This window comes from Pituophis catenifer, unplaced genomic scaffold, assembly GCF_029215685.1.
Source record: "Pituophis catenifer annectens isolate HBS135680 unplaced genomic scaffold, rPitCat1.0.hap2 SCAF_2, whole genome shotgun sequence".
Lineage (NCBI taxonomy): Eukaryota > Metazoa > Chordata > Lepidosauria > Squamata > Colubridae > Pituophis > Pituophis catenifer.
Window position 1 is genome coordinate 23,172,658 of NW_027256882.1, and position 27,391 is coordinate 23,200,048.

The window sequence follows — 27,391 nt, forward strand, 5'->3', positions numbered from 1 at the left end:
GCCCGTTTTTCACCCTCCCCAGGCTCCAGATGCTTTCTAGGAGCCTGGGGAGGGCAAAAACGGCCTTCCCCACCCCCTGGAGGCCCTCTGGAGGCTGGAAACAGCCCATTTCCCAACTTCCGGTGGGACCAGAAGGCCCCAAAATCACCTGGCCAGCGCATGCATGTGTACTGGAGCTGAGCTATGGCAACACTCACGTGCCCACAGATATGGCTTCATGTGTCACGTGTAGCACCCGTGCCATAAGTTCGCCATCACGGTCCTAGAATATTTTATTCTTCTAGGAGAAAGGTGGGTGCTCTCTTTTTACACTTCCATCGGTCTTTCTCTTTAGGTTCATATATAGGGACAGGTTTTTTAATGGAACCTATTTCTTCCCTATTGTGTTCAAACTGTATTGCTGGTCCCAATCAATGGATTTGCGTCTTCCCTAATCTATAAAGCAACACTAGGAGGCCATTCCAGGAGGAAGACATATTCAATCTATGCTGGCCCAAAGAACAGTATCCATGAACAGCTACATCGGTTGTACTCTGTACACAATTAGCTATACCTGGCACATGTAAATCCTATGGTGTGCTCTTTGCAGTTTGTCTCATATCATGTACTATCACCGCCCCCCCCCCCCACCCGAGCAAAAGGAAAAGGCAGGGATCGTCCCCACTTCAGGCAGGCAAATGGGCAGCAACGGGGACTCTGTCAGCCATCCCTCTCATCATGCTAAGAAAAGGGAAGGGAAGGTTAGCTCAACAGGGAGGATCCCAGCATGGCTTTGATCCTGAAGGGAGGGAAAAGAGGCTTTGGGAGCCCCTCCAGGGTTCATATAAGGGGTCTTCCAGCTATTTTTTGGGCTGTTTGGAGAGCTGAAGAAAATAAATCTTCCTCTCTCCTTCACTTCTTTTATCTTCATCCTGCAGGTGCCACCAAGAAACCCTTTGGACAAAGTTCTGCTTGCAGGATCCAATCTGGGTCAGTCACCGGGACCAGAGGTTTCATCTTCTGAGCTTTCGCACTCGTGCTGGAGCCCATCCTCCTGCCCATCTTCTAACTTTTTGCCCAAAGTTCTGTTTGTTGGAGTTTTCTTGGATGGAAAGCCCTGGAAGTGAGCTGCCCCAGGAAACTATGCAGATGGGAGAACACTTTGGCCAAAAGTCCCATAAGAGGAATCAGGGGAAACTCTCCAGATGCTCCGAGTGTAGGAAAATCTTTGCTCACCGGTCCCTCCTTTTGATCCACCGTAAGCTGCATACGGGGAATGGATCCCACCTGTGTTTTCTTTGTGGAAACTCCTTTCCTGGAATGTGGAGCTTGGCCAAATATCTCCGGAGCCACCCTGGACTGAAGCCTTACAAATGCGGAGAGTGCGGGGAACGTTTTGCTAAAGGCTCGGACCTTGGAGCCCATCAGCGAATCCATCAGGGAAAGAGATCTCAGGAATCCTGGAACCCCTGGGGAAGATTTCCTGAGAGACGACGCCTTTCTAGGCCTCAGAACAGCCAGGCTGAAGAGAAGCCCTGCAAGTGTGTGCAATGTGGGCTATGCTTTCCTCAAAACTCAGAGCTGCTTAAACATCAGCAAATCCACACCAGAGCGAAACCTTATCAATGTCTGGAGTGTGGGAAATCTTTCTGTTATAAACAATTGTTTAGAAAACATGAGAAAATTCACACAGGGCAGAGACCTTATAAATGCTTCGTGTGTGGAAAGTGTTTCACTCGGAGTTCATATCTTTGCCAACATAATAAAACACACACAAAGGAAGAAAGCAAAACGTGCCTAGAATGTGGGAAATCTTTTTCCAGGAAGTCATGCCTGCTGAAACATCAGAGAATTCACACTGGGGAAAGACCCCATGAATGCCCAGAATGTGGGAGATGTTTTGGTGAAAAGTCAAACCTAATTCGACATCAGAGACTTCACATTGGGGACAGACCCTATCAATGCCTAGAATGTGAGAAACGATTTGTGGATTCTTCTGAACTTTGGATCCACCAAAGGACGCACAGGGGAGAAAAACTATATAAATGTAAGGATTGTGATAAATGTTTTTCTCAAAAGGCAAATCTTTTTCAACATCAGACTGTCCATACAGGGGTGAAGCCATATATGTGTATTGAATGTGGAAGATTTTTCCGTACAATACAAATCCTCAGAAATCATGAAAATGTTCACAGAGGGGAAAAAAAGTTCAAATGTTTAGAATGTGGGAAAGCATTTGCTCGTTCATCATCCCTTAGAATTCATTGCCAAACTCATACGGGTGAGAAATGCCATAAATGCTCAGTGTGTGAGAAATCTTTCACCCGGAAAGATACACTTTTGATGCATCAGAGAAGCCACTTAGAGAAGCAATATAAATGTCCAGAGTGTGAGAAAACTTTTCCTTGCAAATATTTTCTTAGTAAACATTCTAAGAGGATTCACAGAGGGAAGCCTTACAAGCCTGTGCAGAAAAATGAAATGTGCCCAGAATGTGGGAGGTGTTTTGCCAAAAAGTCACAACTAATTCAACATCAGGGATTTCACACTGGAGAAAGACCCCATCAATGCCCAGAATGTGGAAGATGTTTTGGCTACAAGTCACACCTAAGTCGACATCAGAGACTTCACACTGGAGACACACCCTATCAATGCCCACAATGTGAGAAACGATTTGTGGAGTCTGCTGGACTTCGGAAACATCAGAAGAGGCACACAGGAGAGAGGCCTATAAATGTGGGGAGTGTGGGAAATGTTTTTCCTGAAAATAACACCTTGGAAAAGGTCCATTCAAGAATGAAGCCATAGAGATGCATAGAGTATGGGAATATTTTGTTCAAAAAGGAGACATCAGAAAACTCACATGGAAAATGCCCTAATAGGCCCTGATGGTAGAACAGTTTTTCATAGTTGTTCAACTCTTAGAAGTTATATAAGAGTTCATCAAAGGGGGGAGGGGGGATTAGAAACTCTCAGATCGTGGGAGAGCATTTTCTTATCAATCGTCCCTTAAAAATCACACTCTAATCCATATTGGAAAGATGCAGTTTAAATCTTTGAAGTGTGATGTATGGTTTGCCTGGAAAAATACTCTCTCAGCAGTGAGAATTGCATTTGCACAATAATGGAAGGATGAGGGTACTCCTACAGAGGAGAAGATAAATAAAAATATATTAGATTGTGTAGAGATGGATAGATTTAGGCTAAAAATAAAGGATAAGGAAGAATCAGAATATTTCTCAACATGGGATGCGTTCTATCACTGGCTAGATAACAGAATTAGAAAAGAGAAAATTAAAGGTTACCATTAGGTACAAGTAAATAATGAAAGATTATGATTATATATAAGCAAACAATATACCATCAATATTATTATTATTATGACAGTATACACAGCAAACGAAATGACCATGCTGGATTTCGTATCCCAAATCACTAGTCGAACACTTCCCAAGCATTTAGGACTGCATGATGTATCGGCGGATTATGCAAGCAGATCCCAGTAAAATGGCATTCTGCAGATGACCAATGGTGATCTTGTCAGTGCCAATTGTTTTTAAGTGCTTGCCTAGATCCTTAGGCACAGCACCCAGTGTGCCAAGTACCACTGGAACCACCTGCACTGGTTTATGCCAGAGTCTCTGCAGTTCGATTCTCAAGTCCTGGTGACTTTTTCAAGTTGTTTCTCGTCGATTCTGCTGTCACCAGGTATGGCAATGTCGACGATCCACACTTTTTTCTTCTCCACAATCATGATATCCGGGGTATTGTGTTCCAAAACTTTGTCAGTCTGTATTCGGAAGTCCCACAGTAGTTTTGCATGCTCATTTTCGACCACTTTTTCAGGCTTATGATCCCACCAGTTCTTTGCTACAGGCAGATGGTAGTTGTGACACAAATTCCAGTGGACCATCTGAGCGACTGTGTTGTGACGTTGTTTGTAGTCAGTCTGAGCTGTTGTCTTGCAACTGCTCAGTATGCGATCAGTGGTTTCATCCGCTTCTTTGCAGAGTCTGCATTTGGGGTCATCAGCAGATTTTTCTATTCTGGCTTTGATTACATTCGTTCTGATGGCTTGTTCCTGGGCTGCAAGAATCAGGCCTTCTGTTTCTTTTTTCAGTGTTCCGTTGGTCAGCCATAACCAGGTCTTTTCCTTATCTACTTTTCCTTGGATCTTCTCAATGAACTGTCCATGCAGTGCTTTGTTACACCAGCTGTCAGCCCAAGTTTGTATCGCTGTTTTCCTATATTGAGTCTTAGTTTGCTGCATTTTGAGCAGCTTCCTCTTGTTGACCTCCATCAGAGCTGGTTCAACATTGTCTTTCACATAATCTGCCAGAGCATGCTTCTCTTCTTCGACTGTTTGCTTCACTTGCAGAAGTCCTCTGCCGCTTGCTTTTCTGGGCAAATATAGCCTGTCGACATCACTACGTGGGTGCAACACATAGTGTATAGTCATCAGTTTTCTTGTTTTCCTATCCAGGCTGTCCAGCTCTGCCTGTGTCCAGTTCATGATCCCAGCAGTATATCTGATGATGGGTATGGCCCAAGTATTTATAGCCTTGATGATGTTACCACCATCCAGTTTGCTTTTTAGAAGTTTCCTGACCTTTTGTGTGTATTCTTTGCTGACCACATTTTTCACTTGCCCGTGCTTGATGTTGTCCAGCTGCAGTATGCCCAGATATTTGTAGGCTTCGGGTTGGTGGCATTTGATGGTTTTTCCATTGGGCATTTCAATTCCATTACTTTCTACGATCTTCCCTTTCTTCAATGCCACTGTGGCGCATTTGTCCAGGCCGAACTCCATGCTGATGTCAGTGCTGAAAATTCGAACTGTATTGGTCAGTAACTGGATTTCAGTTTCTGATTTTCCATATAACTTCAGGTCATCCATGTACAGCAAGTGAGAGATTTTCTGTGAATTTTTAGCAGTTTGATAACCCAGATTAGTTTTCTGTAGAATTGTTGACAGAGGGGATGATGAACAGCAGAGGTGACAAAGAATCACCCTGGAAAATCCCTCTTTTGATGTTGATCAGTCCGTAGCTTTCACTTCCAATAAACAGTTCTGTTTTCCAGTGCTTCATCGCATTTGCAATGAAAGTACCAATGCACTTGCATATTCCGAAGACATCAAGGCACTTGATGATCCAGCTGTGCAGTAGTGAATCAAATGCTTTCTTGTAGTCAATCCAAGTTGTATGCAGATTTGTTTTTCGGCTTTTGCAGTTCTCTAAAACCATTTTGTCGATCAGGAGCTGATCTTTCGTGCCTCTGCTTCCTCGCTTGTTTCCTTTCTGCTCTACTGACAAGATGTTATTTGCTTCTAGGTAGTCCTGGATCCTGTCAGCTATAACGCCAGTCAGTAGCTTGAACATGGTTGGCAGAGACGTTATTAGCCTGTAATTTGCAGGTTTTGCCCCTTTTGCTGGATCCTTCTGTATTTTTATTATTATTATTATTATTATTATTATTATTATTATTATTATTATTATTATTATTATTATTATTTAATCTTTAGTGAGATTCACAGCCTTTGAGGCTGGTTAATAGCTCAGCAGCTCGAGTCCTAACCAAGGACCTAGGAACTGTTAAGGTATCGTCGGAGGATGTAAGCTGTTCCGAGTAAAGTGGTTTTTTGTAGAGTCAAAATGTTCAAGTCCGGTAAATTTAGAATTTCTAAATAGCGGGGTAACCCTTTGGGTATTGCTCCAAGGGCTCCAATTACAATCGGGACAACACACGATTTCTTTTTCCACAGTTGCTCAACTTCAATTTGCAAATCTCGGTACTTTGTGATTTTTTCTTGCTGCTTATCTTCAATCCGTGCATCACCAGGTATTGCAATGTCAATGAACCATACTTTTTTCTTTTCAACTATTGTTATGTCAGGTGTGTTATGGACCAAGTGCCTGAAGTCTAAAGTCCCACAAGATCTTGAGTGTCTCATTCTCTAAAACTTTCTCAACCTGATGTTCCCAGTGGTTTTTGCTGTACTCAAATCCAAACTTCTGGCACAATTTCCAGTGAATGATCTTAGCAACGCGGTTGTGGCGTTGTAGGTAGTCGGTTTGTGAAATTTTGCTGCATCCACTGATCAGGTGGTCGACTGTCTCATCTTTCTCATTACAGAGGCGGCATTTGCTGTTGGTAGTAACATGTTGAATTCTTGCCTTCATGCAGTTTGTGGCTAGGGCTTGTTCTTGAGCTGCCAAAATAAAGCTTTCTGTTTCTTTTTTCAGTACTCCTGATCTTAACCAGTTCCATGTTAGTTTCTGGTCAGCTTTGCCTTCAATACTTTTCAAGTATTGGCCATGCAGAGCTTTGCTTTTCCAATTTTCAGCTCGCTGCTCAATTACTTCTTTCTTATATTCTGCTTTTGTTTTAGTTGTCTTTAAAAGGCCTCCTTTATTTACTTCCTTAATCATTGGTTCTTCACTTTTCTGGATGTAATCATTCAAGCTGCGTTTTTCTTCTTCCACAGTCTGCTTTACTTGTAGGAGTCCTCGACCACCCTCTGCTCTTGGTAAATATAATCGGTCAACATCACTTTTAGGGTGCAAGGCATGATTCATTGTCATAAGCTTCCTTGTTTTTCTGTCCAAATTTTCTAACTCCATCTGGGTCCAATCAATTATTCCTGCAGAGTACCAAATCACAGGTATAGCCCAGGTATTTATGGCTTTTATGATGTTTCCTCCACTCAATTTGGACATTATTATCTTACGAATTCGCCGAATGTACTTGGCTGAAGTTAATTCCTTGACTTTATTATGCATTAAGTCAGAGGCCTCTAGAATCCCCAAGTACTTGTAGCCTTCTTCTGATTTTACTGCCTTTATCATTTCTTCATTCTCTAGTTCTATTCCATCCTCTTCTTTGATCTTGCCTGCTTTGGTTGCTGTTGTTGCACATTTGTCAATTCCAAACTGCATACCAATGTCTTGGCTGAATTCTTTTGTGTTTTCAATTAATAAATTCAGTTCAGCTTTTGTTTTACCAAACAGCTTCAAATCATCCATGTACATCAAGTGCGAAATTTTCAATCCTTTCTTTGTAAGTTCGTATCCACAATTCATCTTCTTCAAAATGATTGTCAGTGTTAGCAGTGAGAGTATAAAAAGTAGGGGTGAAAGGGAATCGCCCTGGAAAATGCCTCGTTTAATTTCAACTTCACCCAGTTCTTCTTCATTAGCCATGAGTTTCGTTTTCCAGAGGTTCATTGAAGATTCCATGAATTTTTATATGTTGCTGCTGATGCCAAAGATTTCCAGGCATTTCTTGATCCAGCTATGGGGAACTGAATCAAATGCTTTCTTATAATCTATCCAAGCCATGAACAGGCTGGTTCGTCTTTTCTTTGAGTTCTTTAGGATTAGCTTGTCAATCAGCAATTGATCCTTTGTTCCTCTTGAGTTTTTGCAGCATCCTTTCTGTTCTACAGGAAGCAAGTTATTTCTTTCCAAGTATCCATAGATTTGGTTTGCAATGATACCAGTAAGAAGTTTGTATGTTGTTGGCAAACAAGTGATTGGCCTATAGCCGTGATGGCGAACCTATGGCACGCGTGCCACAGGTGGCACACAGAGCCATGTTGCCTGGCACACACAGCGTTAGCCATTCGTCTTCTGAGTTCACACCCGAAGCTTAGATCATCAGACTAGCTGGCCAGTGCACATGCGTGCACCAGAAACTGAAAGTATGTTTCCCAGCATGCGCATGCCCACTGGGCAGCTCCTCTTACAACGTGTGCGAGTCTGAACTGTTGGCTGCTGTATTATTGGTCTCCTGCTGTTTGCCGGGACTACCCAGCCAAGCCCAGCTGCTCTGCTCCTCGGCCTCTTTACTGCCGTCACCTTCCTAATTTTTGGGAAGTTGCAGGTGGGCTGCTGCAGGGGGGAGGAGGTTGTGGGGGGCTGCAGGGTGCTGCCCAGGATCGAGGTGGGCTGCTTGGCATGGGGGGCAGGTCTACCTGCACCCAGAGGCGTCTTGTTGCTCTTTTGGGGGGGAGGTGCAGAGCCGGTGCAGATGAGAAGCAGAAAAGCCTTTCAGCGGGGAGACTACGGTACAAAGACGAAGACCGTTTGGTGTGATCTGGGTGTGGGCGTGTCTTGCCTTATTCGGCTGCAGTCATTTTCCTTTCCAGACCACTTCAAAGCAAGCGGTGCACAAACTTCAGCTGTTCTTTTTGCTGCCGCCTGCACCGCTTTCTTGGAGCTGGTCTGGAAAAGAAAAACTGCTGCCGAATTAGGCAGGACACGCCTCAATCAGATCCCTCGAAACAGTCTCCGTACGATAGTCTCCTTGCTGAATGGCTTTCCTGCTTCTCATCTACACCGTACGTTTGGTGCAATCTGGGTGGGGCCGTGTCCTGCCTTATTCCTGCTTCTCCTCTACCTGCACCCAACAGCGTCTTGTTGGTCTTGGGGTGTGTGCGTGTGTGTGTGTGTGTGTGTGTGCCAAGACGGTGCAGATGAGAAGCAGAAAAGCCTTTCAGCGGGGAGACTACGGTACAAAGACTGTTTGGTGCGATCTGAGCGGGGGCGTGTCCTGCTTTATTCCTGCTTCTCCTCTACTTGTACCCAGCAGTGTCTTGTTGGTCTTGGTGTGTGTATGTGTGTGCAGAGCCGGTGCAGATGAGAAGCAGAAAAGCCTTTCAGCAGGGAGACTACGGTACAAAGACCGTTTGGTGCGATCTGAGCGGGGGCGTGTCCTGCCTTATTCCTGCTTCTCTACCTGCACCCAGCGCTGCTGCCGTGAAACATATGGGCATCTCCCCAGTTGTCTCGCTGTGGGTGCCAGACGAGAGGCAGGCAGCAGCCAAAGCCATGTGTGTGGGCGATCGGGGAGCTCCTCTCCTCTTACAAGGATGCTGGGAGGGTTGGGATTATGCACTTCCCCACTCCTGGGGTGGGGGAATTGACGAGCCAAATGTTTTTCCAAGGAAAAGACAGGGCTGGGGGGGGGGGCAGGAAACCGATCCAAACTCTCTCCTTTCCCCCTTCTTTCTCCCAACGCCGCCAGCCACTCTTAGTTTACCCCTAGTGAGGCAGGGTAAACACTCGGAGCTGGATCGGTTCACACAACCCAGTTTCAGCCAATGGCTCAAGAGCAGCAGCTTCGCTTGGGGAAGAGGGGAAAGGATCGAGACAAGAAAGCCGGAGCTCTGGCAGTTTGTTACTCTGTTAAACGTTTTTCCAAACTCGAAAGCAACTGAAGGGCAGGCTTCGAAAATCTTTTCAAAATCCTCTCAACTGTTCACAGGCAGCCCACTCTAAGAGAACGACCAAGCCTTCCAGGGATCATGACATTCACACCAGAAGCGCGTCCTCCTTAAATAAGCAAACTTCATCCCTTCTTCCAGACCCCCCCTCCATACTCTTCGCTTGAGGAGGAGGAGAAAGGTTTGAGGGAAGAAAGCCGGAGCTCTGGCAGCCTCTGGAAAAACGTTTAACAGATTAACAGACTGCCAGATCTCCGGCTTTCTTGTCTCGATCCTTTCCCCTCCTCCTCAAGCGAAGCTGCTGCTCTGATCCATTGGCTGAAACTGGGTTGTGTGAACCGATCCAGCTCCAAGTGTTTATCCTGCCTCACTAGGGGTAAACTAAGAGTGGCTGGCGGGGTTGGGAGAAAGAAGGGGGAAGGGAGAGAGTTTGGATCGGTTTCCTGCCCCCCCCTCCAGCCCTCCCGTCTTTTCTTCTGCTTGAGAAACGACTGCGAGAGGGATTGTTTAGCATGAGGCTCTGAGCACGCAAAAGAGTACTGCCGTCGAGAGAAAAGTTTTTCGGCAAGCTGCGCAGAGCCGCCTTTTACTTCCAGCAACTGGAGGAAGGTGCTTTTCTTGGCGGCATGGCTGGACGCTGCCCGGAGCGCAAGGCTGGCAAGCCGTTCGCATTGGCAAAGTTTACTGCAGGAGGCTTTCCAGGCCCAAAATGGGCCGGGGGTGTGTGAACCGCATGTGCAGGGCGCACACATGCACAATGCAGGGGCGCATGTGCAATGCGGGGTGTGTGTGTGCGCATATGCGCAATGCAGGGTGCATGTGCTGGAGTGGGGGCATGCGCGCATGCGCAAATGGGGGATTCGCATTGCATTATGGGTGCTGGCACGCACGCATGCTTTCGCACGGGCACACACACTTGGCACACAACAAGAAAAAGGTTCGCCATCACTGGCCTATAGTTTCCAGGGTCCTTTCCTTTTTCTTTATCTTTTTGGATCAAAAATGTCCTTCCAGTTGTCATCCATTCATCATTTTCAGGTGTTTTTAGGATCTGGTTCATCTGGGTCGCCAATCTTTTGTGCACACTTGTAAGTGCCTTTAACCAGAAGCCATGCAGCTCATCTGGTCCAGGTGCACTCCAGTTCTTCACTTTTTTGACTGTCTTTGCACCATTTCTTTTGTTATTTTCACGTCTTCCATTTTATGCACTTTAACAGAGTCCTCAACCTGTTGGATCCATTTTGCATTTCTGTTGTGCTTCTTGTTGTTTTCCCACAAATTCTTCCAGAATTTCAGAGCTTTCTCTTTATCAGGCTTTTCATTTGTTGTTACTCCGTCTCCATTTTCTTAGCTCTTATAAAACTGGTGCTGATTTGCTCTGAACTGTGAGTTTTCCTTGAACTGAGTTACTCGGTTTTCATACCTTTTAATCTTTTCAGCGATGGCAACAACCCTCTGCTTCAGCTCTTCAATTACTACCGCAATCTCCTTATTCCTCAGATCGTATCTTGCTTCCAGGCTGCTTTTGACCTGCTTGTTCTTTAGCTGACCTTGCCTTAGGTTCTTCAAGTTGCTCAAATCTCCACGTACTTTTTTGATCTTCAATTCTAACCGAATTGTCCACTTAGGCTTCCCCTTCTTGCCTCTTTGGTTCTTTTGTATTTTCAACCCCAGTTCTTTGGTGGTTATGACGGCTGCTGCATACATCAGTTGGTTTGTTTCGGCTAATGTAGTGGTTCGAATAGTTTGCACAGCCTTTTTTAGTACATTTCTCAATTCTTTCCAGTTCACTTGGTTCAGCTTTGGCAAACATGTTCTTTCAGCATCTTCCATTTGATGCTTTATTTTTCCAGTGCTTTAATTGAGCACTATCTGTTGGTGTTTGTTCTTCATGCTTGTTCTTTATCTTCATCCATTTCAGTATCCTCTTCCTTCCTTTCTTCCTCAATTTGCTTTTGAGTCTGCAAATCATTCTTGATGTTATTCTTCTTTGTTGGTGTACTCAGACCATTAATTGCTTTCTCTTCTATTGCTATTAATTTTTCTGTAGTGAAAAATTTGTGGTTTAGGATTACACGTCGTTGGTCCATTAACCTTTGCTCGCTGGTGTCAGTCCGTGTGGTTCGTCTTCTGATACATTCGTTTTTGAAATCCACGTTTTGCTGGCTCAGACTGATAGTAAGCTTCCATAATAGAGGTGTTTTCATCCCTAGTCCAGATTTTTCGCTTTTGGGGTTTTTCTTCCAGTAGCTTGTCAGCTCCATGCCCTGGTTGCCTAGCAGAGGGAGTTGAGCCCTGTAACTCATTTTGCGTAGAATGCTCAGGAGCCATAGCATCCAATGGAACCCTTGTTAATCCGAGCGACGGTTCAGCTGGCATAAATTTCATTTTTTTTCGTATTCACCATGTTTGAATGGGTTGTGGAGCAAATTTTGTCTGGCCCTTCGCCTAAGATCTGTCTGATATGGTTGCACCTGTTCAGCATAGCCCTTAGGATCACGCAAGCCCCTCCACCACGACAAGGTAAAGCTCCTCGGAGCTTTATATTATTATTATTATTATTATTATTATTATTATTATTATTATTATTATTATTATTATTTAATCTTTAGTGAGATTCACAGCCTTTGAGGCTGGTTAATAGCTCAGCAGCTCGAGTCCTAACCAAGGACCTAGGAACTGTTAAGGTATCGTCGGAGGATGTAAGTTGTTCCGAGTAAGGTGGTTTTTGTAGAGTCCAAATGTTCAAGTCCGGCAAATTTAGAATTTCTAAATAGCGGGGTAGCCCTTTGGGTATTGCTCCAAGGGCTCCAATTACAATCAGGACAACACACGATTTCTTTTTCCACAGTCGCTCAACTTCAATTTGCAAGTCCCGGTACTTTGTGATTTTTTCTTGCTGCTTATCTTCAATCCGTGCATTACCAGGTATTGCAATGTCAATGAACCATACTTTTTTCTTTTCAACTATTGTTATGTCAGGTGTGTTGTGGACCAAGTGCCTGTCAGTCTGAATCCTAAAGTCCCACAAGATCTTGAGTTTCTCATTCTCTAAAACTTTCTCAACCTGATGTTCCCAGTGGTTTTTGCTGTACTCAAATCCAAACTTCTGGCACAATTTCCAGTGAATGATCTTAGCAACACGGTCATGGCGTTGTAGGTAGTCAGTTTGTGAAATTTTGCTGCACCCATTGATCAGGTGGTCGACTGTCTCATCTTTCTCATTGCAGAGGCGGCATTTATTTTTATTATTATTATTACTATTATTACTATTATTATTATTATTATTATTATTATTATTATTATTATTATTATTATACTATAAGTAAAAGAACTAGGGCAATGTAATTTTCATTAAGCACATGTTGATTGAAAATAAAATAATAAAAGAATTGGGGAAAAAAATCACACTAATCCACTGACTGCGGCCGCTCTCAGTCAGTGTCGATAGGAGGGGAGAGATCCAGGCCTCGCCCACTGCTTTACGGGGTTCCACAGGGCTCGGTACTCTCTGCTACTGGTTCAACATTTATACGAAGCCACTGGGTGAGATCCTCCGTCACCATGGACTGAGGTATCACCAATATGCTGGTGATACTCAGCTGTATGTCTCAGCCTGTGGTGAGTTAAGTGATGCCTTGTCCTCCCTCTTGCAGTGCCTGGAGGCTGTTAGGGGCTGGATGGGGAGTTAGGGGTTGAAACTAAACCCTGGCAAGGCCGAGTAGCTCTGGGCTTGGGGTTTGTTGGCTCAGGGAGAATTGTCATCTTTGGTTGTGGATGGGGTGGCACTACCCCAAACAGACCCTGTGCGTAATCTAGGGGTTCTCCTGGACTCATGACTCCTGCTCAAAGAGCAAGTGGCAGTCGTGGCCAGGACGGCCTTGCACAACTGCAGATTGTGCACCAGTGACGGCCTTTCATGGACCAACAATCCCTACTCACAGTCATGCCCTAGTCCAGGAGTCTGCAACCTTAAACCCTCAAAGAGCCATCTGGACCCGTTTCCCACAGAAAAGAAAACTCCAGGAGCCACAAAACCTGGATGGGGTCTATGTCACTCATTTCCACCAGTCACATGACCCCCTAGCCTTGCCTACCAAGCCGGTCATTAGGACAGAGAACTGGTTGTTAAAAAACACCAGGAACCACAAAACGTGTTGGTTACCACCTTTAAAGTGCTCCATGGCATGGGACCTGGGTATTTGTGGGACCGCCTTCTGCCGCCATTAGCCTCCCACCGACCAGTACGCTCCCACAGAGAGGGACTCCTCAGGGTGCTGTCAGCCAGGCAATGTCGGCTGGCGACCCCCAGGGGAAGGGCCTTCTCTGTGGCAGCTCCTGCCCTCAGGAACGATTTGCCCCCGGAGATACGAAGGATATCGGATCTCCGGGTCTTTCGCCGTGCCCTAAAAACTTTTCTTTTCCATCAAGTAGGGCTGGTGTGAACCCCCCACTTCTTTAGTCTTTTTTAGTTTTTTAGCTTTTAAATTGTCAATGGGTTTTAATTTGAATTGTTTTAAATTTGGGCCAAAGTTATGTAATTCTTTTAATAATTTTAAATTTTGTATTGGTATGTGTTTTAGTTCTGGCTGTGCACCGCCTTGAGTCCACTAGGAGAAGGGCGATATACAAATTGAATAAAATAAAATAAATAAATAAAATAAAAACCCTTTTTACATCTCTCTCTCACTCCCTGCCTCCCTGCCTCTCTGTATCTCTCTGTCTCTGGCCATTTCTCCACCCCCGCTGTCACCCTTATCTTCTCAGGCCAGGCGAGGAGTGACTGGGAGGGGAGGGCGACGAGCGGGGCCAGCCAGTGGTGGGATCACCAGACAGGGAGCCACAGCAGAGAGCCCAAAGAGCCGCATATGGCTCCGGAGTTGCAGGTTGCTGACACCTGCCCCAACCATGTGACTAGCTAAACAACTGCAGTGATTCACTTAACAACTGTGGCTAGAAAGGTCGTAAAATGGGGAAATCTCACTAAAGTGTTTCACTTAACAACAGAATGTTTGGGCTCAATGGTGGTCGTAAATAGAGGACTACCTATAGATGATAAATTGAGAGTTGTTAGAACAGGAACATGGAGAATACAAGGTGAAGTCAAGGGAAGGTGGAGATGTTTTGGCGAAAAGTCACACCTAATTCGATATCAGAAACTTACACTGGAGAAGTCCCTATGAATGCCCAGAATGTGAGAAAAGATTTGGGGAGTCTGCTCAACTTCGGAGACCCCAGAAGGGGCCCACAGGAAAGAGGCCGTATGAATGTGGGAAGTGTGGGAAATGTTTTTCCCAAAAACACCACCTTAGAACCTTAGAAACCATCAAAAGTCCCATATGTCAGTGAGTGCGATAAAGTTTTGCTCAAAAGTGAGATATCAGAAAAATCACATGGGAAAAGCCCCAATATGCCCTGATGCAGGGGTGAAATTCGACCGGATCGGACTGGATCGATCGAACTGGTAGGGACGATTTGAATTAGTTCACCGAACCATAAAATGCAGCGAAGAGAATCTGAATCTCCCTCCGTTCACAACGGAGCTGCTGCAGACTGTCCCTTTAAGGTACTTCAACCCCCAGGAGGGAGGGGGGATAAAAATTTGGCTTCTCTCTGCCAGAGCATTCACTATGAGCCGTTCTTGTGCTAATACACACATTTTTCCTACCGGGTTCTGTGGGCGTGGCTTGGGGAGGTCATGTGACATTTTGGGTGTGAGTGACATTGAATTGGCCACACCCATTCAGTCCCAGGACATCCCCACCACCACCAAATAAAGCCTGATGGCGCAGCAGACTAATAGCCTGTTATTAACATTCAGCTGCCTGCAATTACTGCAAGTTCGAATCTCGCCAAGGCTCAAGGTTGACTCAGCCTTCCATCCTTTCTAAGGTAGGTAAACTGAGGACCCAGATTGTGGGAGCAATAAGATGACTTTGTATAAATATACAAAAGTATGAAGGCTATTGCTTAACGCATTGTAAGCCGCCCTGAGTCTCCGGAGAAGGGCGGCATATAAATCAAATAAAAAATAAATAAATCACGCCAACAGAACCGGTAGGGAAAAAATTCGAATGTCACCACTGCCCTGATGGTAGAACAGTGTTGCATAGTGGATCAACCCCTGAAAATCATATAAAAGTTTGTAGGCTTTGTTAAATTTTAGAAAAACAAAGTACAAGAAAACAAGAAAGAACTGAGGAAAAGCCAGGGGGAGGGAGGGAAAAGCAAAATTGGAGAGTGCAGACATAAAATGTAAAACCATAACAAACAGTACAGTTATCATTATGCTAGGTTCTGTGCAACTCGGAATCTGAATTAATCCAATGAAATTCTGAACAGGAGGCAACTGATAATCAGCTTTATTATTGATCAAGATCAAAGCTGGGCGTTTTTAAGCTCTTGCTTTAAGCAGAGCAGGCAGAGAGAGAGAAAGCAAAAGCCACGCACTAACTAAAACTTTTTTCTTTTTATAGTGTGTACATAGTCCATGCAAAATAAATAAATAAATAAATAAATAAATAAATAAATAAATAAATAAATAATTTTATTTCTATACCGCCCTTCTCCCGAAGGACTCAGGGCGGTGTACAGCCAATTTAAAAACACAAGACACAACAATGATTAAAAATTAAAATAATTAAATAAGTTTGGCCGGATTAAAACCCCAAAAATTTAAAATACCCCAATTAAAATTATGTTGATAGCCCGGACTGGCGGAACAACAGGGTCTTCAATGCGCAACGAAACACCCGGAGGTCGGAGATCTTACGTATTTCCGGGGGCAGTTCATTCCACAGGGCAGAGGCTCCCACAGAGAAGGCCCTCCCCCTGGGTGTCGCCAGCCAACATAACTTGGCCGATGGCACCCTGAGGAGACCCTCTCTGTGGGAGCGAACTGGCCGGTGGGAGGCTATTGGTGGCAGAAGACGGTCTCAAAGGTACCCGGATCCTATGCCATGGAGCGCTTTAAAGGTGGTAACCAACACCTTGAATCGCACCCAGAAGACCACTGGGAGCCAGTGCAGCTCGCGCAGGAGGGGTGTCACGCGGGCACAATGGGTTGCGCCCATAACCACCCGCGCGGCCGCATTCTGGAAACAAAAACGTCCATTGTGTTAGAAACATCATTTCATATCCATTAGTTCATGCAAACCTCATGATGTTGTCAGCGCTTTGAAGCAATGTATCTCAGAAAGGGGAAAGGAATACATTTTTAGCCATATAGCCCAGAGCTTTCTTGGAGTCCTATCTCACATTAGGTTGCTGAGAATACACATTTTAAGTTACAAGCAAGGCTAAGCTCGGCAATTAGCCTGGAGGCTTTATCTCCTCAGTTGGCAAATTAGGTTACCATGGAGCTTCTCTCAGCAGCAATAACAAAAGCTGAGTTAGGTTACACTCTGTGTATGCTCTAATCCCGTGATGGCGAACCTGTGGCACGCGGAGCCATATCGGTGGGCATGCGAGCTCAGCTCCGGCGTGCATGCGTGCGCAGGCCAGCTGATTTTCAGGCCTTTTGGGCCCCCTGGAAGTCAGGAAAAAGGCTGTTTCCGGCCTCCGGAGGGCCTCTGAGGGGCTGGGGACGGCCGTTTTCACCCTTTCCAACCTCCTAGAAAGGCTCTGGAGTCGGGAGAGTGAAAAACGGGCCTTCCAGTGGGACCAGAAGTCAGCAAACGGGCCATTTTCAGCCTCCGGAGGACCTCCGTGGGGATGGAGAAGGTTGTTTTCACCCTCCCCAGCCTCCTAGAAAGGCTCTGGAGCCTGGGGAGAGTGAAAAACGGGCCTACCTTGCCATCACATGGAAATGTGGGGGGAGTGCGGGGTGGGCGCGCGCCCATGCGGAAACGTGGGGGGTGGGGTGGCATAGAATTATGGGTGTGGGCAGGTGTACGAGCGACCCCCCCCGCACTCCCCCCACTTTTGGCACACGATGGCAAAAAGGTTAGGTATCACTGCTCTAATCCTTCCAATTATAAACATATATCCATAATGTAGAATGTCACAGCGAATATCATGGCCACAGTGAATATCATGCCGAATATCAGAAATCTGATCTTAAAATTCTGTCAATGTAGCCTATATCAATTAAATAAGAATTCTAGAACTCTTCTGGGTTTTCTTTTGTGATTCAGCCTCTCTTGAAAAGCTGATATCTGTCTTTTTATTTTCTTTTATTTCTTTAAAAAAGTACAAACAGAAAATTTATCGACAAACGGATCACGGTGAGAACATTATACAATACATAACATTCAATCTAAATAAACAGATAAAAAATAAAAATCTAATCTAGCATTGTCCTCTTTTTATTCTATTATCTAACCAAACATACCATAGGTCCCAACATTGGAAATATGCAGACTCTTTTTGGTCTCTTAAAAGTTTAGTTAGCCTATCGGCTTCTGCACATTCCATGATTTTCCCTATAATCATATCTTCAGACGGTAGATCTTTACCCTTCCATTTTTGGGCAAGGCATATTCTAGCCGCAGTTGTGATATAAACAATCAGATACCATTTGCTAGTGCCTATTTTATCTGGCCTAATGTTTAATAAGTAAAATTCAGGTTTCAGTTGTAGTTTGTAACCAGTAATTTCTAACAACCATCTCTGAATGAGTTTCCAAAATTCAGTTACTCTGGGGCAAGTCCACCATACATGGAAATAGGTACCTAACTCCCCACACTTCCAGCAATTTGGGGAAAGTCCAGGAAACATTTTGGATAGTCGGGCGGGAGGAAGGTACCACCTGTATATATGATATTGAGCCCACCGAACCAGTGGTGGGTTGCCCCCGGTTAGCATCGGTTCTATAGAACCGGTAGTAAAACCAGCGGGATGCTCCGCCCACTGACTCCGACGTCATCAAAACGCTTCTGTGCACACGCGGCCCTGCTGCAAACTGGTAGTGAAGGTAAGTAGAACCCACCCCTGCTCCGAACTACTCAAAATTTCCTCTACCGGTTCTCCAAACTGCTCAAAATTTCTGCTACTGGTTCTCCAGAACCTGTCAGAACCTGCTGGATTTCACCCCTGAAGAGGGGGAATCACACAGAGGGGTCAATAAGAATACAGCTGGAAGGGACCTTGGAGGTCTTCTAGTCCAACCCCTTGTTCAAGCAGGAGACCCTAACCCAGTGATGGCGAACCTTTTAGACACCGAGTGCTCAAACTGCACGTGCGTGTATAGGAAGAAACATCCTTCTGGGTTCTGCTCCAAGTGGGGAGAAAGACACTGGAAACATGGAGACTGCTTGGAAAGATGGTTTAATGGTGGACAGGATCACATGGCTTGAGTTCCTGAACAGAAAAGGGCAGATACAGTAAATCCTCAGGTTTTTATGCTCTCTCTGGCTTTACATTTCCTGGGCCCCCGAAAGAGTATCCTGATTGGTTGTCAGACTCCCAGGGGGTGGGGGTCTTAGCTAGCCTTGCTGGTTGATGGTCACATGTGCTTCCCAGGTCACGTGGTGAGTTTTGGTTGCTAGATTGGGCCCATTGTGTTAGTTTCTGTTGCTATTGTGTTGCAAATGTCCTTTGACAAAGGATTGGGTTTCTGCCTCTGGCCCATTGACAAAGGGTGGGGGGCAGGAAGGTGGGAGCTGCTTTGTCTGTAAAATATGCTTCTCCATTTCTCATCCAGGGAAATATAATATTCTGCCTTTTTAATATTTCCCAAAATATTTCATTCTTCTAGGAAAGGGGTGGGTGCTAACCTCCTACACATGCATTCCCAAATTGAAAGGGCATGCACGAACGCATGCGCGGACATGCACGAAAGCATGAGCGGACATGAGCAAATGAGCGCATGCAGACATACACGGACATGCACAGTTTCCACCTGCATTGTTCCTTTCCAAAACGGGCAAGGCAAAGTCACATCAAGATTGGGTCTTACCCCTGGGGGTTTCTTTGCAACCGTCCAAGTGTTTTCAAACCTTTTATTCATGAACTCATTTAAAAATTCCAGATTGGGCTAAAATTCATCTTTGGGGTTTTGTATATTTTGTATCAAGATGGAAAAAAGATGTTGAGACTAGAAAGGGTGCAGGGAAGAACAAGAAAGATAAGTAGGGGACTGGAGGCTACAACATAAAGAGGAAAGGTTGCAAGAACTGGTTGTGTCTCGTTGTAGGAAGAGAAGGACTGGAAGTGACAGGATAACAGACTTCCAATATTTGAGAACCTGTTGCAAAGATCAGGGGAACAACCTACTTTCCAAAGCACCTGAAGGCTGAACAAGAAGCAATGGCTGGAAACTAATCAAGGGGAGATATGAAAGAAGATTTGGAATTGAAAGACATATGAAGAGTGCACAACCCAAAAGAACTGGACTTTACTTTTTTCTCAGACAGACATAGATCCTTCTCTAGGATTGATTTTATCCTACTTACGGCTGATTTATTTCTAAAAACAAAGAAAACAAAGATATTTCCGAGGACTTTAACTATTGCTGAGCACATTGTAAGCCGCCCTGAGTCTTCGGAGAAGGGCGGCATATAAATCAAATTTTAAAAAAAACAAAAAAAAACTGACCATAGCCCGGTATGGATAGAAATAGAAATGGGAAAGAATGAGAGAAGATCGTGGAGAGTAAATGAAAATTTGTTTAGATATGAAAAGAATGTAAATGAACTCAAAAAACAAATGAAGGTATTTTTTGAAATGAATTTGAATAAGGGTACCCCTATTGAAATTGTTTGGGACGCGAGCAAGGCGTATATGCGGGGGGGGGGGGTACTGATCTACATGAATTCTAAACATAAATTAAATCGACAAAGGGGAGATGCAGCCTAGAACTAAACTAAAGAGATTTCTTGGGATGTTCTTTCCTGATGCTCTGAGGGGCACAATAAAGGAAAATTGCAAATTATTTGCGACAAGTGGCGAATAGCCATTTAGCTTATTTAGAAAATTTAGCTTATTTGCTACAAGGGGCGAATAGCCATTCCGTGCAATCTCTGGCGTCACGTGGCTCCATCCACTTGCTCTTTCCACCTGCCAGTTCTCCAGTTTAGCTCAAACGCACGTGGGAAGAGGAGCCCCCGAGTGGGGACGGAGCTCCTCGGGAAGGGCTCAAAGGCAAGGAAGGCAGGGAATTAAACTCTCGCCCTTTGCACCTAAGTGGGAGAAGGAGGGAGGTTTCCAGGGCTGCCTCTGCTGCCGGGAGACCGGCCGGCCAGCCAGCAATGAATGGAGGGCTTGGCTGAAAGGCAATCCTAGTTTAATGTCGGTCTGTGTCCACGTGGGGAAGCCGCGTCCCCGATCCATCATCTTTGGCCTGGGCAGACACTCCCTATCTCATCCGTCCCCCCTCTTTCTACTGCGCAGAAGCGGCGCTTCCCAGGCTCTGAAACTGCAGCCGCTTCCCTGGGAGGAGAGGAAAGAGAGGCTAGAGCGTCTTCCAAACTAACAGACGAAACAGGGCCGGGAAAGGCGGGGAGAAGCCTCCGTGGAGCCTCTCTAGGAATTTCCTGTCATTCTTCCTACCCTCTCTGTGGTTTCCCCACTTGCGGCGTTTTGGGCGAATTCTTGGCTGTCCGGCAAGGCTGCTCCTCGGCCCCGCTCCGGGCAGGTGGGGCTCCTGCTCTCCCTGGGGCTGCCCGGAGGAAGGTCGCCCCGAGTGCCCGCTGAGCCAGGGGTGCCAGGAGGGTCCCGGGTGGATGCGGGGCTGGACGGGGAGCCTCTGGGCAAAGGGGGGGGGAGAGGAAGCCCCGCCCCACGGAGGGCAAAGGGCGGGGCTTCTCTCTCCAGGGTCTCAGGGGGGATTATGGGGTCAATGCAGGAAATAGCCGCCGCCTCCCTTCAATCGGGGGTGGAGGGTTTTCTTTATTGGGGGGGAAAAGGGTTAAATTGCTTGAATTGAGCTCATTTCCTCCCAAGGGAGAAAAGATCCACTTTCTTTCCGCTTCATCTAAATGGAGAAGAATTGATGTTCTTTGCTTTTATCTTAGTATTTTAATTGTTTACTTTTCTTTCTACCAAGCTGTGTAGGAAAAAAAATCCATTATTTGCCTAGTTTTGCTCTGAAGGAGGCTGTGATGTGGCAGCCCCTCGTTGGTGGGTTTAATCCATCAGAATAGGGCAGGAAGGGACCTTGGAGGTCTTCTAGTCCAGCCCTCTGCTCCAGCAGGAGACCCTCTGCCATTTCCTTTCTTTGCCTAAAAGGCTCCAGTGTTGGAGCAGCCCCAACTTCTGCAGACCAGTTGCTACAGTCATTAACTGTCCTCTCTGTGAGGAAGTTTCTCCTGAATTCCAGGTTGTTTTTCTCCTTTATTTGTTTCCATCCACTATTGCTTGTCCTGCCTTCTGATGCTTTGACTTCTTCTTCTTTGTGGCAGCCCTCAAATACTGGAATAGCTATCATGCCACCCCTAATGTCATCCCCAGTTCAGGCAGGCAAATGGGGAGCAACAGGGGCTCTTGTCAGCCATCCCTCTCATTGTGCTAAAAAAGGGGAGGCCAGCTCCACAGGGAGGATCCCAGCATGGCTTTGATTCTGAGGAGGAGGGAATAGAAGGTTTGGGAGCCGTTCCTGGGTTCATATAGGGCAGGGGTGGCTTCTTCTTATCTTTACTGCACACACAGATCAGCCGTGATGACCCTCCTGCCGGTTTTACTACTGGTTCTATAGAACCGGACCGAACCGGGAGCAACCCACCAGTGATATGGGGGGTCTTCCACCTATTATTTGGGCTATTTGGATATCTGAAGAAAATGAATCTTCCTCTCTCCTTCACTTCTTTTATCTTCATCCTTCAGGTGCCACCAGGAAAACCTTTGGACGAAGTTCTGCTTGCAGGATCCAATCAGGGTCAGTCACCAGGACCAGAGGTTTCATCTTCTCAGCTTTGGGACTCATGCTGGAGCCCATCCTCCTGCCCATCTTCCAACCTTTTGGCCAAAGGTCAGGTTGTTAGAGTTTCCTTGGATGGAAAGCCCTGGAAGTGAGCTGCCCCAGGTAACTATGCAGAGGGGGGAACATTTTGATCAAAGGTCCCCTCAGAGGAATCAGGGGAAACTCTCCAAATGCTCCAAGTGTGGGAAATCCTTTGGTCACCGGTCCCTCCTTTTGATCCACCAGAAGCTACACATGGGGAATGGATCCCACCTGTGTTTTCTATGTGGGAACTCCTTTCCTGGAATGTGGAGCTTTGCCAAACATCTCCGGAGCCACCCTGGACTGAAGCCTTACAAATGCGGAGAGTGCGGGGAGCGTTTTGCTAAAGGCTCAGACCTTGGAGCCCATCAGCGAATCCACCAGGGAAAGAGATCTCAGGAATCCTGGAAGCGCTGGGGAAGATTTCCTGAGAGACGACGCCTTTCTAGGCCTCAGAAGAGCCCAACAGAAGAGAAGCCCTGCAAGTGTGTGCAATGTGGGCTATGCTTTCCTCAAAACTCAGAGCTGCTTAAACATCAGCAAATCCACACCAGAGGGAAACCTTATCAATGTCTGGAGTGTGGGGAATCTTTCAGTTATAAACAATTATTTAGAAAACATGAGAAAATTCACACTGGGCAGAGTCCTTATAAATGCCACGTGTGTGGAAAGTGTTTCACTCGGAGCTCATCTCTTTGCCAACATAGTAAAACACACACAAAGGAAAGCAAAACGTGCCCAGAATGTGGAAAATCCTTTTCCAGGAAATCAGACCTGCTGAAACATCAGAGAATTCACACTGGAGAAAGACCCCATGAGTGCCCGGAATGTGGGAGATGTTTTGGCTACAAGTCATGTCTAATTCGACATCAGAGACTTCACACCGGAGAAAGACCCTATCAGTGCTCAAAATGTGGAAAACATTTTTCCCAAAGGACACACCAAATTCGACATATGAAACTTCACACTGCAGAAAGACTCTATGAGTGCCCAGAATGTGGAAGATGTTTTGGTAAAAAGTCAAAGCTAATTCAACATCAAAGAATTCATACTGGGGAGAGACCCTATAAATGCCCAGAATGTGAGAAAACATTTGTTTATTCTTCTAAACTTCGGAGCCACCAAAGGACGCATACGGGAGAAAAACTATATAAATGTAAGGATTGTGATAAATGTTTTTCTTTTAAGGAAGGTCTTTTTCGACATCAGAGTATCCATACAGGGGTGAAGCCCTATATGTGCATCGAGTGTGGAACATTTTTCCGTACAAAAGAAAACCTCAGAAATCATGAGAATGTTCACAGAGGGGAAAAAAAGTTCAAATGTTTAGAATGTGGGAAAGCATTTACTCATTCATCATCCCTTAGAATGCACTGGCAAATCCATACAGGTGAAAGAAACCACAAATGCTCAGTGTGTGAGAAATCTTTCACCCGGAAATGTACACTTGTGATTCATCAGGGAATCCACTTAGAGAAGAAATATAAATGTCCGGAGTGTGAGAAATCTTTTCATTGCAAATATTATCTTAGAAAACATGAGAGGATTCACAAAGGAGAGAAGCCTTTCAAGCGTGTGCCGAAAAATGAAAAGTGCCCAGAATGTGGGAGATGTTTTGGCAGAAAGGCACACCTAATTCAACATCAGAGTCTTCACACCGGAGAAAGTCCCTATCAATGCCCAGAATGTGGGAGATGTTTTGGCTATAAGCAACACCTAATTCGACATCAGAAACTTCACACTGGAGAAAGACCCTATCAGTGCCCAGAATGTGAGAAAACATTTGTGGAGTCTGCTGAACTTCGGAGACATCAGAAGGGGCACACAGGAGAGAGGCCCTATAAATGTGGGGAATGTGGGAAAAGTTTTGTCACAGAAACACGACTACGGGCTCATCAGAGAATCCACACAGGGGAGAAGCCATACCTGTGTGGGGAGTGTGGGAAAGGTTTTTCCCGAAAACAACACCTTGGAAGGCATGAAAAGGTCCATACGCGAGTGAAGCCATAGAGATGCATAGAGTGTGGTAATATTTTGTTCAAAAGCAAGACATCAGAAAAATCACATGGGGAAAGCCCTGATAGGCCCTGATGGGAGAACAGTTTTTCATAGTTGTTCAACTCTTAGAAGTCATATAAGGGTTGATAAAAGGGGGGAGGGGGGATTAGAAACACTCAGATCGTGTGAGAGGATTTTCTTAGCAATCGTCCATTAAAAATCACACTCTAATCCATATAGGAAAGATGCAGTTTAAATCTTTGAAGTGTGATGTATGGGTTGCCTGGAAAAATACTCTTTCAGCATCAATGAATTCTTACTGGAGAGAAACTTTTATCGGGGCTTAGAATGTGGCAAAGATTTTTATCTGATCATCAGATCTTCAGATGCACATGAAAAATCCACACAGGAGGAAAACCTTACAGGTGTATAACAGAATACTTTTCTTTGCCAATTGGAACGTCATGCCTTCTGGAGTTTGTCCATTAAATTTGCCTCCTTGGAAATTTTCTTGCCAAATTAATTTTTTTTATAATTTTTAAATTATATGAATATGAAAAGCTGATATATGTGTGTGAAAAACTAATACCTAATGTAAAATTGTCTGGAACCGTATAAGGACTCCTGCCTTGAGCAGGGAAGGTAGGACTAAAAGACTACAGCTCTGTTATTCTGTGGTAGCTCCCTTCCAGCCCTATGAGTCTAAGAATTTAAAAAGAAAAAGGGAAATGGATGAAAAGCAGAAGGAAGAAGTGCTGACAAAATAGAGGGGGAAGCTAAGGTTTCTGCTAAAACCTTGCAAGCCACCAAAAGTCTCTCTATTTGGGCAGGATTAACAAATCCAGGAAATAAATAGAATCAGAGAATGTGTATCCTAGAGCACAACAGACAGAATATGTGAGGTAAGAAGAACTTTGCTGATGGTTTTCTGGTAATTTTAAAAGCCCTTTGGAAGAAATCAAAATATTAATGGAAACATATTAACAGATTTTGATGTAACCATGTACAATGCTGTTATGACTCTGGGGCTGGAGCAGTTGGTAATGGACAACACTAGGCTCAACAATTGCTTAGATCTCATCTTCTGTAATACCTAAATTCGATTTATGGCTTACAAGTTAAAGAACCATTTTCCAACAGCAATCACAGCTTGATAGATTTTTTTTTTATAATTTTTATTAATATATTCTATACACCAATAAAATATACAATCCTGCCACCATGGTATAATGTGATTACATTGTCCATAAATATAAAGTCATTCCTTTATACATACATATTTGCCATCATATATATTATCATCATATATCTATTCTATCCCACCTTTTCTGGACCCAATCGTACCATAATTTCCAACTGTTATAAAATTCTGAATCTTTTTTACCATTGATCAATCTAGTTAATCTATCTGATTCCGCACACTCATTAATTTTATATATTATTTTCAAATCTATCGGTAAGTATTGATTTTTCCACTCCTGCGCATACGCTAATCTTGCTGCAGTAATAATGTGAATCAACAAGAACCATATATCTGATTTAACATTCAAAGGTTTTGCCCCCAATAGGAAAATTTCGGGCCTTAATTCCAAATTAATCTGTGTAATTTCCAAAATCCATTGCCGTATTTTTTTCCAATATTTAACCGCCTGCGGGCAAGTCCACCATTGATGAAAGTAAGTTCCATTACTGTAACCGCACTTCCAACAGCAGGCAGATGTCACGGGAAACATTTTAGCTAATCTCGCCGGGGGGAGATCCACTGGTAGACCATTTTATATATGTTTTCTTTGTATGAAGAAGCCATAGTTAATTTCATATTTTTCAACCAAATCTGTTCCCATTGCTGGAAGTCAAGGGGATATCCAAAATTTCACCCCCATGCTATCATACAATCCTTCACTACATCCTGTCCTATCTGCAGAGACAATAAATATGCATAACATTTAGATAGTATCCCTTTCCCTCCTTCTAATAAGATCTTATCCAATTCTTGTGTTTTACGGTAGATTCCTTCACTATATAAATATTTTTTATACCTGGAGTGCACTTGAGAATAAGACCACCGGTCTATCTTATATCCTTGAAGAGTTAATAATTCTCGTGACTTTGGATTACCCTGAACATCCAAAAAAACTTAATACGTCAAGGTTTTTTCCTCTTTATACAATGTCGGGTAAATCTGAGCTTCCTGAGCCGAAATCCAACATGCAACTTTTGAATATACTCTTCTTCTAACCTTTTCCCAAGTGTACCCAAGCGTCCTACGTAAATAGTGATCATCAAAGTGTCTAGGGCGGCCGGATGCTCCCGGCCATAGAAAATAGTGCCAGCCATGTTGAGGACCGGCTCCCTCAAATGTCAAAAGCTGTCTCTTTTGTAGGACCATCCATTCTTTCATCCAAATCAAGTTCGCTGCTTGGTGATAGAGCTCCCAATTTGGGAGTCCAAATCCTCCTCTATTTTTGGGTTCTTGTAACATTTTAAGTCTAATCCGCGGCCTCTTTCCCTGCCAGATAAATTTAGATATACTCCTATCCAAATTTGTAAAAAACTCTTTATTCAACCTTACCGGGGCTGTTTGGAATAGAAATACCCATTTGGGTAACATGCACATCTTAATGGTTGCCACCCTTCCCAAAATTGATAGCTGGAGATTTTTCCATTTTTCTAGATCTCTGAGCATCTGGCTGTAAAGAGGAAGATAGTTATCCTCCTTTATGGAGGAGCATCTGGCAGTCAACCATATACCCAGATACTTAATTTTGTTTGTTATTCTTAAACCCATTAACTGCTCCAGCTGTTGCCTTTGCATCTGAGTCATATTTTTCGCTAGGATTTTAGTTTTTTCTTCATTCATCAGTAATCCCGCTACCTTCCCATACACTCTAATCATGCATAATAATTTCAGGCCCGAAAATTTCAGCTTGATAGATTTTTGTCTCAATTTGTGTCCTTGCAAACGGGGACATAATGATGGTACTTCAAATTATAACTTTAAAAAAGCCAACTATAATCTCATAGCTGTCGACCTCACATCCCTTGATTGGCACCTTCTGTTCAGAGTTTGTAAAACTGCAGATGACTATTATAACACTTTTTTACTCTAAATCCATAGAGTCATTAATCTATACATACCAAAAGTGACCTCTAAAGCTAAAAAGAACAAATTAAGTTGCAATCCAAGAAAAAATCTCTTTGGCGAGAAAACAAAACTGGCTACGTAGCTAACTTTAAAGGCCGTTACAAAGCCTTATGATGCCAGATAAACGGCAAATGTACCAACCACTATTGCAAACAGGAGGAAG

General features: G+C 44.5%; 1 pseudogene; it reads left to right on the forward strand.

Annotated features, from left to right (window-relative positions):
- Positions 1-1,086: 1,086 nt before the first annotated feature.
- Positions 1,087-24,472, forward strand: LOC139309998 (zinc finger protein 585A-like; annotated as a pseudogene).
- Positions 24,473-27,391: the final 2,919 nt, after the last annotated feature.